Source organism: Entelurus aequoreus, linkage group LG15 (assembly GCF_033978785.1).
Source record: "Entelurus aequoreus isolate RoL-2023_Sb linkage group LG15, RoL_Eaeq_v1.1, whole genome shotgun sequence".
Classification (NCBI taxonomy): Eukaryota; Metazoa; Chordata; class Actinopteri; order Syngnathiformes; family Syngnathidae; genus Entelurus; species Entelurus aequoreus.
Genome location: NC_084745.1, coordinates 27,372,558 through 27,385,030, shown reverse-complemented (window position 1 = coordinate 27,385,030; position 12,473 = coordinate 27,372,558). Strand labels below are relative to the sequence as shown.

Sequence of the window (12,473 nt, the reverse complement as noted above, 5' to 3'; positions counted from 1 at the left end):
TCTGGACCCCCTCTTCAGGGACCCAGGCTTAGACTCTAACCTTTTTTGTAAGGGGCGCCGGAAATTGGCAGACCCGTCAGCAATCCTGTTCTATATCCCTGTAATGTTTGTCTGCTCTTGAATGGGATTGTGCTTGAAATCTTAATCCCCCCTCGGGGATTAATCAAGTATTTCTGATTCTGACACTTTATTATTGTATATCTACAAATGAGGATGCCAAGCTACCCTCACCCCATTCTCACCACATTCTACAGAGGCACTATAGAGAGCCTGCTGACCAACAGCATCTCTGTCTGGACTGGAGCCTGCAGTGCCTCAGACTGGAAGTCTCTGCAGAGAGTGGTGAGGACGGTGGAAAAGATCATCAGGACTCCTCTTCCTCCTATCCAGGAGATCGCAAAAAGCCGCTGCCTGACTAGGGCTCAGAAAATCTGCAGAGACTCCTCCCACCCCCACCAAGGACTGTTTTCACTGCTGGACTCTAGAAAAAGGTTCCGCCGTAGCAGAACCTCCAGGTTCTGTAACAGCTTCTTCCTTCAGGCCGCAAGACTCTTGAACGCATCATAATAATCCCCTCAATTCCCCCCAAAAATGGATTAACTGGCTGGAATATAAAGACAATAAAACATACATCCATAAACGTGGATGAACATGCAAAAGTGCAATATATTTATCTGTACAGTAATCTATTTATTTATATCTGCACCTTATTGATTTTTTATCCTGCACTACCATGAGCTAATGCAACGAAATGTTGTTCTTATCTGTACTGTAAAGTTCAAATTTGAATGACAATAAAAAGGAAGTCTAGGTCTAAGTCTAAGTCTAAAAGATATCTCTCATTTGAGCTCATTCAGACACATTGAATGGGAGTTGCGGGTCCCACTGCTGATATAATGTATAAAAACTGTACGCTATAGCAGTCTTTGCAGGAACGTACTGAGCTTCACACACGGTGACCTGTCATATCACACAAACACACACCCACATGCTCAATTACACAAGCTTGGACCATACTGTAAATCTGCCACACTTGCCATGCAGGCGGAGTATCTGTCTGACCCTGAACTCCATCAGTCATGTGTGCTTTTTTTTTTTGGTGGGGGATTTGTGTACATTTTGCAGTATATTTGTGTGCATGTGTGTGACAGCGAGATAGAGAAAACATGTGTGATGAAATGCCCGAGCTAAATATTTTATCAAAGAGTGAGGCGAGCAATAAAATGCAGAGTGAAATTCCGCTTTTAGTTTAGTGCGCGTGTGGGATTGTTCAGTCCTGCTGCTCCAATCTAGAGGTTGTTGTAACCTTGTTTTTTTGCTGACTTTGCAATACTGGACATTTGTTGTAGACATGGATGGCCGACCTGTCGCGTCCCCCAGAGGTGGTGTAGCGACCAGAATGAGGACACATCCAGCCAGAGAATCCAAACAAACTTGGGGTAAAAAGCGTAGTTTGAAAGCACTCTGGAGAGTTTAATACATGATTCATCTTAAAAGGCGAGCGCTAGTGCTGCTGGAAACAGATTTTGGCTTTGGTTTATTAATGAGTGCTGCACCACTGATCTTCCAAGTCATCGCTATTTTCATGCGGTATCTGTTTATTTATGGGCCCTAAAACAACTGACATCCACTGCTCCCGTGGCGTCGCTATTTGGGAGTAATTAACGCTTATTTGTCGCGACGCCTGATAAACATACACAAAACATACACTCAGGTCCTCATGAGGACATTTTGGAAAACAAATGCTCATTAGGAGAAACTTCAAAAGTTGACTCATTAATGACCCTGCACTTTCCTTTATTTTGACACCTAAACTCGGTTCCCAACTCCTCTTCATCCTCCTTTGCTGCATCTCCCTTGCGACTACACGGTATGCTAATCCATGTCTGGATTGGAGTGTAGGCTAACGGGATTGTTGGCTGCAGCAAACATCCATGACCTGGTGTGTGCATGCAAGGAATGAATGCGGGCTTCTGCACTCAAATGATAAAGTCCGATTTTGGATTTGGGAACAGAAGTCTGCATTTTATTGTTACCAGGTCCAATGGAGAAAGTGAACAGTAAAGTCTTACTTAAATCTGCTCCTAAAAGCAATTTGGAAGCGAACAAAATAAGCTTCAACACGAATCGGGGGTTAAGGAATCCAAGTATTGTCAAATGGCTTTAAAGATTATTTGACCATCTGAGTAGTACAGATTTGAATCAGTGATGTTTTACACTTGCACTGTTTAACATGTCTGACAAGGAGTCGGAAGAAACAAAGTTTATTTTTCCTACCTTTCACATTTGAATCGATAAGGTACAAATTGTTGGTACTTTTGTATGTGTTCATGTGCAATACATGCTAATTGTTTAAAAAAAAAAATATATATATTCAACATTTAACACTGATCTGTGCTGTCCAGTTATCATCTTGTTTTCTTAGACATCTCTGTCTCATTTGCAATTATTGTACTGTACTGCATTATAGAGTAGATTTTGCATGCAGTTGCAATTCCAACACATTAGATGGCAGTAGTGTATTGAATATGGTGTGTTGTCTTAGCCAGGAAATGGTCTTTGTCATTAAGTTGAATGTGCCAGTCTTTTCTTTTGCTGAGCCCCCCAAAGTGTTTTTTAAACTGGAAGTACCATATTTATTACACACCAGCTATATGATTGTAACGTGCATCTTTGTTATCGTTATCATTACCAAATTTGGAGGTGTTGAAATTGCCATGTAAAAACGCGAAGGGTAATCGGTGGCATGTCTATGGAAAACCAAATGTATATTAGCATTAAGCTAGTGTATTAAGAAAAGTGGAGCCTTACTGTGCTTTTGAGCTTATTCTTCTTCCTTTGTTGGCATGGTAAATTGGAATATTACCTAGAGTGCGCTCAAAGTTCTTGACTGATTATTTCCTGACCAAGTGTTTGATTTGGTGCAAGTCTGCGACCGGACATGACGTCACATGCAACAAAGGTAACCCCAATAGTACCGATGAACTTCGGTCGGTACGTGTAAAACTTTCGAAATAATACCCATCCATACTCTTTTTGGCATTAAACATGCACACACGTCGATATGTTGTAAACCAGTGAGTATACAGCCATAGTTAGACATGAGAAAAAAATACTTGCAAATGTTATAGCTGGTTTATTGTGAGTAATATTATATGTTTTCTATATCTTCTATACCAATTGAAGTTATAGAAGCACTCGAAGAAATTGGAATATCAGAGCTAACAAAACTGTTTAAAATCATTTATGACAACGGGAAAATTCCAACAGATATGAAAAAATCTATTTTTATTACTCTGCCAAAGAAACCAGGAGCCACAGACTGTGATCAATATAAATTGATAAGCCTTATGAGTCATACCACCAACATTCTTCTTAGAGTACAGATGGCAAGAGCAAGGAATAAGATATATCCAGAGCTTTCGGCCACGCAATTCGGATTTCTCCCAGACCAGGGCAACAAAAATACTATATTTACACTCCGTATGGTAATGTAGAGATCAATAGAAGTGCAAACGTATATTTACCTGTGTTTTATAGACTATTCCAAAGCATTCGATAAAGTGAAACATATAAACCTTTTACAAATCTTGAATGAGCTGGATATTGATGGGAAATACCTGAGGATATCAGAACTCTGTACTGGGAATAAAAAACAGCAGTTCGAATAGATGGTGAATGCAGTCAATTCCAAGCCATTCAAAGGGGTGTTCCACAAGGTTGTGTATTATCTCCTGATCTGTTTAAAATCTACAGTGAAATGATCTTACGCAACATCAATCATCAAGATGGTATAAACATTTGAGGAATTAATGTTAAAAATCTCAGATATGCAGATGACAGACACTGTCCTAGTGGCAGACTCTGAAGAAAAAATACAGAACAAACTGAGCACAGTAGTAGCCCACAGTGAAGCAAACGGACTGGCATTAAACCTCAACAAAACCACATGACAGTTTCCAAGAAACCACATCCACCTGCATGTAACATCACATGCACCAACAAGAAAATACAACAAGTGGATCAATTCAAATACCTGGGTGTCACAGTAACATCTGATGGTAGGTGTGAAAAAGAGATAAACAAAAAGGATTGCCATGTCAAAAGACAGCTTTAACAAAATGAGTCTTATATTTAAAAATAGAAACATCTCAATTGACACCAAACTTAGAGTCCTCAAAACGTATGTATGGTCTGTCCTACTGTGAATGCCGGACTTTAAACAATCAAAAACTGAGAAAATTAGAGGCAACTGAAATGTAGTTCTTCAGAAAAATACTCCACATATCATGGACTGAAAAAAAAAGTGATGAAGAGGTATTGGCGAAGTCTAAAACAAGAAGATCTCTAATTGCAACGATTCGTAATAGGCAGCTGAAATTCCTCGGACATATCACTAGAAAAGACAGCTTAAAAAATCTGATGTTAACAGGAAAACTAGTAGAAAAGAAAGCTCCAGGTCGACAATGAACAACATATATCAACAACCTAAGAAATGTTATCGGAAATATCAATAATATAGAACTCATACATAGAGCGGCCGACACAGAAGACTGGAGAGCCATGATCATCGATGACTCCAAACAGGCCTGATACCCCATGATGATGATTATACTGTATGTTTTACTATTAATAAACAGTTACCTGTATAAATTGTTTTAGCACAAACTTTTTTGTGACGCATAACAAGCTAGTCCAGTTGCACGCGCATCAATTGAGTGCCCAAAAAAGAATCCCACGTTTTTGTGACTTAAGCCTTCCTGCCGTTTTTAATTGGCTACGACGGCAAAACAATCCAAAATGTGTTTTGTGTTAATATTTTTGGGTGTCGGTTACTGATGAACATGATTTACATTATTTCTAGTGGGAATAAGAACAAACTAACGATTAGGGATGAGCACCGAAACCTGTTTCCATAATGGCACCTGTGCCAACGTAAACGGTAGTAACCTGACCGAAAAAAGAAATATCGGTGCCTTATTTTTGTTTCGAATGAATGCAGACTCCGCAACCTGCAGCAAGTGTATGGCGGTGATATTGTACAAGTAACGTCTTGTAAGTCATGTTGTGCCACGACAGAAGCACAAACGTACATAGAGTCTAAAACGCTTTTTAAAATGTATTACCGAATTCAACACGCCATCAGCAGTCCTCATAACATCTTTAGCCCCGCAGTGCTAGGCTAGCCAGTAGCCACAACAACACCACAGTATGCACTTCCTTATTATGCATCAGTATGCACGAGTATGGCGAGCAAGATTGCAATTACAAAACCCAAAATTTTTAGCAACATACTCAAGTAAGTCGTTTTTTTCATTTTCCCTGTGTTTTGTATTGCTACAAAAATTGTGACAGTTAATTTTAAATGTTCTTATTTTTGAACAAATTAGTTATCCAGCGATGTTTGTAAAGGTGCGCGTCCCTGACACATTAAAATCTGAAAGGACGCAGTAAGAAATAAGAAGGGGAAAAAAAGTAGAAAATTGGGGATTTTATTTGTTTATTTCACATACATTTTGAACATAAATTAATATACATGTTAATTCTAACAGTACCATACCATAGCACCATCAAAGGAGTTTAACACAAAAATGTAAGAAAAATAATTATATAAGAAATAGAAAGAAACACAATTTTTCAATTGGCGACTTAAAACTGTGGGTCCCGGGGACTAACTACATCACTGGTTATCATTTAATTTATATAATTGAAGTATTTCAATTACTATTCTGTTCAATTTCGCTGCTCAGTGGCCTAGTGGTTAGAGTGTCCATCCTAGGTCGTGAGCTCAAAACCCGGCCTAGTCATACCAAAGACTATAAAAAAGGAACCCATTACCTCCCTGCTTGGCACTCAGCATCAAGGGTTGGAATTGGGGGTTAAATCACCAAAAAATTATTCCCGGGCGCGGCCACCGCTGCTGCTCACTGCTCCCCTCACCTCCCAGGGGGTGAGGGTGATGGGTCAAATGCAGAGGATAATCTCACCACACCTAGTGTGTGTGTGACAATCATTGGTATGTCAACTCAAACTTTTTAACTTTAATTTGAATGTTAAAACATTCCATTAAAAAATTCCATTAAAATAAAGATGCATTATTTTGTTTATTTTTTTAACAAAAATGTGCATGTTTTGCATTTATATCGTAGCGGTTCGGGCATTTCAAGCACCCAAACCTTTTTTTTTACCATTATACCAATGTGTTAAAATGTAAAAAATATCCATCTCTACTAATAATTATAAACAGAAACAGCGGTGCCGCTTTACTCCAATTATTAGATTGAATTCCAAATTGGAACAAATTAAAGGTTGGACTAAAATGGATTATGTTGAAAAAAAACCCCCTTGGGGTTATCATTGAAGATCGGCAATGATTCTTTTAATACAGTCTTCTCGTGTGAAGTATTATTGTCTTGTTTGCTGTCTTGTCTTGTATCTTTGGAGGTGTGCCTAATGAAATGTAGTTTTAGCTGTGTATTGGTAAAGGACACCTTCCTAGAATGAGTGAGGTAGTTAACAATATGGAACTTTCAATACAGAAAGCGGCTCTGACATTCAGAACACTGAACGGCAGCAGGCAAACTTGGAGGAAAATAATCGCATATTCATCAACAACAAACGAAAGCAACACAACTGTCATTATTTTAAATCAGGGTGTATGTGGGTGCAGGTATTTTTCATTTGCAAAGAAATAGCCAGAAGTGGAGGTGGAGAAAACTTGCTTTCCATGTGTGGTGTTGCACTCACACACATTCCTCCTCCATTGTGTTAAATGTGTAGTTGTGTGATGAACAAATAGGATTCTGTATTAATGGAAAACAAGTTTCCTGGTAGCCAACATCATTACTGTCATTCAGTCTCAATGGGCACAGAGAAGTCAGCCTTTGTGCGTGTGATAAAAAAAGAGCCCACACATAATAGGCTGGAAACACAAATAGCAAAGAGTTATTGATTTTTCTCTCTCTAATGTTGGGGTCAAACAGAGAAGCCTTTCATCTTTACTTTGGTCCTGGTTATGACTGACTGACAGCAATGTGTACACAACCCTCAGCTCAGCACACACACGCACGCACACACACTCACAGGTTGGCACCCAATGTTTTTGCTTATTGGTTGGACTGACAGCTAGCAGAAACAGCAAGACAGTTTCTTTTTTTTTTTTGTCCTGTCCAGCAACTCAGACTGTGGAGAGAGAATGTGATCAGCGCGCCTGCAGGAGCAAAGGTCACCGCCTCTGTCCATGGTGCTAAAGACAGAGCACCATCAGACGGGGGCGTGGCATGTGCTGACGGCGAGACACAGCTGGTAGGTGATTAGATTTCACAGGTGGTACGTGTTAATCTAATCATCTGTTGTCTTTAACAGTAAGCGGCCGGGAGCAGAAGGGGGGGGGAGAGGTACGGACGGGGCTGAAAAGTCACGTTCTGGGAGAAAGCAACAGTTGATAAAACATATGACACTTTGCATTGATTAGGGACAGATAATACAGAGTGAGTCGTGACACTCAGACAGGGGAGGAAATCACCCAATTGTTGGTGCCAAAAAGCCGTCGGGAAATGATTTTCCAGGTGGCGCATTTTAACCCGATGGCTGGTCACATGGGGTATGATAAAACACTCAATCGGATAATGGTCCGTTTCTATTGGCCAGGCATTCGGGCAGACGTGGGCTGCTGGTGCACGGCTTGCCCGGACTGTCAACTAGTCAACCCCGCGGCCACCCCGAAGGCGCCTTTGCGGCCATTACCACTCATAGAGTTCCCGTTTGAGCGAATTGGCATAGACCTCGTCAGATCATTTCACTCGAGCACCCAGGGATATCGCTTTGCGCTAGTCCTGGTGGATAACGCAACGCGCTATCCCGAAGCAGTACCGCTGCGCCCCATCTCTGCAAAGAATGTAGCGCAGGCACTGTTTCAAGTTATCTCCCGAGTTGGAAACCCGAAAGAGAATCTGACTGACCAGGGCACGTCCTTTATGTCACGCACGTTAAAGGAGCTGTACGCATTATTGGGGATCAAATCCATTTGGACCAGCGTTTACCACCCACAGACTGATGGGCTGGTAGAGCGGCTGAATAGAACCTTGAAATCCATGATCCGGAAGTTCGTACACGAGGACAAACCAAATTCGCATAAATGGTTGGATCCCCTGTTATTTACAGTGTGGGAGGTTCCTCAGGCCTCCACGGGGTTTTACCCATTTGAACTGTTGTTCGGCAGGAAGCCGCGCGGGGTGTTGGACATAGTTAAAGAAAGCTGGGAGGAAAGTCCAAGCCCCAGTAAAAACTAAATTCAATATGTCATGGACTTGAGAGCAAAACTCCACACATTGGGGCACTTGTCACGTGAGAATTTGCTCGAAGCCCAAGAACGTCAGCAGCGCCTGTATAACAAGGGGACGCAACTCAGACAATTTTCACTGGGAGAGAAAGTACTTGTATTACTCCCAACATCCAGCTCCAAATTACTCGCCAAGTGGCAAGGACCCTTTGTGGTCACACGACGAGTAGGTGACGTGGATTACGAGGTCAGGCGGTCTGACCGGGGCGGGGCAACCCAAATATACCACCTCAACCTACTAAAAGGTTGGAGGGAGGCGGAGCCTGTCTCCATGGTGACGGCGATAGCGGAGAGCGAGGAGCTGGGTCCGGAGGTCCCCCCCTTCCCCCCGGCCTTTCCCTCTCCGCTGTGATAATCATCTTACGCCGTCACAGAAAGCAGATGTGGCCAATTTGCAGTAGCATTTTCGTGACGTGTTCTCCCCCTGCCAGGCCGCACGAACCTCACCCAGCATCACATAGAGACCAGCCCAGGCGTGACGGTGAGGTCTCGGCCCTATAGGCTACCCTAACACAAGCGCAAAGTAGTTCGGGAGGGATTAAAAGCCATGCTGGAATTGGGAGTAATAGAAGAGTCACACTGCATGGTGTAGCCCCATAGTTCTGGTAGGGAAGAAAGATGGGTCTGTGTGGTTCTGTGTGGACTACCGCAAGGTAAATGATGTGTCACGTTTTGACGCCTACCCAATGCCCCGGTTCGACGAGCTCCTGGACTGGTTGGGCACTGCTTGTTTTTTCACGACACTGGATTTGACTAAGGGCTACTGGCAGATTCCCTTGTCTCCAGAGTCTAAGGAAAAAAACGGCATTCTCCACTCCAGAAGGTTTATATCAATTTGTGACCCTTCCTTTCGGCTTGTTCGGTGCACCCGCCACATTTCAGAGACTTATGGACCGGGTACTGCAGCCCCACACGGCATATGCTACCGCCTATCTGGATGATGTCATCATCCAGGGGAACAACTGGGCGGAGCATATGCAGAGAGTGGGGGTGGTACTCGAGTCCCTGAGGCGGGTGGGGCTCACCGCCAACCCGGCGAAGTGCGCAGTTGGCCGGAGGGAGGTACAGTATCTGGGGTACCACTTGGGGAAGGTCAGGTGCGGCCTCAGATAGACAAAACCGCAGCAGTTGCGGCCTGACCAACCCCGAAGATGAAAAAGGAGGTTGGGCAGTTTTTGGGGCTGGTGGGCTACTACCGGAGGTTCGTCCCCCAGTTTGCGGACCTGACCAGCCCACTAACTGACCTCACCCGAAAAGGTGCTCCAGATCTGGTCCAGTGGACGGAGCAGTGCCAGCAGGCATTCGAGAAGGTGAGGAAAGCACTTTGCGAGGAGCAGGTACTGCAAATGCCTGATTTTTCCCTCCCATTTTGTTTGCAGGCGGGAGCTGTTTTATCCCAGCAGAAGGAGGGCAACGACCACCGTCCTGTACATCAGCAGGAAATTGTCAGAACGGGAAAGCCGATATAGCACGGTGAAGAGGGAGTGCCTCGTCATCCGGTGGGCGGTCGGTGCCCTTCGGTACTACCTGCCGGGACGCCTGTTCAGCCTCTGCTCGGACCACAAACCCCTCCAGTGGCTCCACCGCATGAAAGATGCCAACGTGCGGATCACCCGTTGGTATCACGCTTTACAACCCTACCATTTCAGAGTGATCCATAGGCCGGGGGCGCAGATGGCCGTGGCGAACTTCCTCTCCCGCTCTCATGCGGGGCGGGGGGAGTAGGCGCGGCCGGACGATGTCCCGGCCTAAGTCTGGCGGTGGAGGTATGTGGAGAAAGAGTGTGATCAGCGCGCCTGCAGGAGCAAAGGTCACCGCCTCTGTCCATGGTACTGAAGACAGAGCACCATCAGACGGAAGCGTGGCATGTGCTGACGGTGAGACACAGCTGGCAGGTGATTAAATAAGGTGGTACGTGTTAATCTAATCATCTGTTGTCTTTAACAGTAAGCGGCCGGGAGCAAAGGGTGAGAGAGGTACGGACGTGGCTGAAAAGTCACGTTCTGGTAGAAAGAAACAGTTGATAAAACATATGAGAATTAAAACTTTGTTAAAACCTGCAAGCTTGGATCCTGTGAAGTGTCTATCAGTGGGACCGCTAGGAAGCGACTTCTACACAGACAAACTTGACTTACAAAAGAAAGCAGATACAGGAAGGGGAATAAAGAAAAGCGAACTGTATTAACCTTGTAGATTGTGATAGTAACAATAGGTTAATCTTTGTCAGTGTGCCGTGTTTTACCCAGTTTCCCCTAGGGGCACAGCAGCCAGTGACAGGAACCCCAGAGCCGGGCCTACGGCAGGCCATAGACAGACGTGCCCAGCAGAGGACAAGGCGCAGGGGACAGCCAGCCCACAAGCCAGAGAGAGACCACACCCCTCACGGGCAGAAAGATTGGATGCCCCACCCCGAGGGGCCCAGAGACTCCCCGAAGCCGGATGGGAAGACCGCCCCCGCCCCACCAGCAACCGGGACCCCACGAGCCCAACCCCCTAAAAAGAGCATGAGGTGATCGCCCCAGGGCGCCCCACGACCACCCAGCACGGGGCCACGGGAACCACCCACCCCACCTGCAGGGACCCAAACGATGGAGAGGGAACATCCAGCAACTGCCCTGGCGGCTCCTCCCTCTGAGTGAAATAAAAAAAATTTTAAAAAGGAAATCACAAAATATTCTGCAGCGCACTGAGCTGCCACGATAGCCGCGGGGACTATACCCAGCAGGCTCCAACCAAGACGGGCATCCAGAAGGGGTGGACGGTGGGACCCAGGGGCCCCAGACACGCAGCCCGGCTGCAGTAACCTGAGGCGCCGATCCCCCGCTGGACAAGCAGGCCCCCGAGAGCGCAACAACAAGATTGAATCACTGTCCTGTACATATGAAAAAATGCATTGCTCTATTAGATATACAAAATACAGACCTGAATTTGTGTTGGTTTGTGCTGCAAAAAATCTTGGTCTAACTATTATAGTTTTTTAGTTATTAACTTAATAACCTAAAAACATTAAGAGTTAGACTGAAAATTGTTGCAGCACAAACCAGCACAAATATAGCACAAACGGTTTGGACACGTTTAGGGGGAAAGGGACAAGGTTGGAAGGTTGGTCATCAATAATAACACTTAAACACCATAAAAACCATAACATGTTAACAACTCAAAAACTATAAGAGTTAGACTAAACCTTTTTGCAGCAAAAACCAGCACATAGTAGCGCAAACGATTGGGACTGGTTTGGGGATATTTTGACATGTAAATACCATAAAAAACATAAAACAATAACTTAAAAACTATACTAGTTTTTGGGAAGGTTTTAACAAGGTGCGGGGGCGGGTTATATATATTGAAAAAATATATATATATATATAACTTAAAAACTATAATAGTTAGACAAAAACATTTTGCAACGCAAACAAGCACAAATGTAGCATAAACAAATGTGACAGGTTTTGGGTGATTTGGACATGGTCAGGGGGCTAGATGACATCACTCGTCAGAAAATGTATTTTAGAATCACTTATAAACCTTAACGGCACAAATTAAAATTCTTGCAGAACAAACCAGCACAAATGTTTGTAGAGATTTGGTCAAGGTAGAGGGGTCAACTTCACACAGGTAAAATACAGTGGTACCTTGGTTTTTGCTATGGACTTGTTGCAAAGGGTCCGGATCATAGGACAACCGAACATTTGTACTTATTTACAGACTGAGTACAGGAAGTGAACAAATGTGTAAGTACGTAATTGCTATAAAACAGACAAGAGGTAAGATCAAATAAGCTCTACTCCTTTTCAGACATGTAGAGCTGTAAATACAGTATGTGATGCACCACATTGTAACTGTATGCATGTTCCTAATAAACTAATACCATAACCATTGTCCCATAGGAAATAACGCAAATCCAATACATTTGTAGTTCACAAAACTACTGAGGACAGCTGTTAAGAGACAAATGTCCATAGATTGTTTGGCTAGACTTACCGTACTAGTGTGGTGCGTTTAGTGACACCCTGGAAACACAGACTTTATAGGCTCTTCTTGTTGACTTTGACTAAGCTATTAATGTATGCTAGAACATTGGTGCAAGTCTGGGTTATTTTGCAGCCATAGTCAATTATAAAAAGCCACTAAC

At 43.7% G+C, this 12,473-nt stretch overlaps 1 protein-coding gene across 5 annotated transcripts in view; it reads right to left on the bottom strand.

The window, feature by feature from the left end:
- ctnnd2a (catenin (cadherin-associated protein), delta 2a) overlaps nucleotides 1-12,473 on the bottom strand; it is a 726,237-nt gene that overhangs the window by 30,120 nt on the left and 683,644 nt on the right. The window lies entirely within an intron of this gene.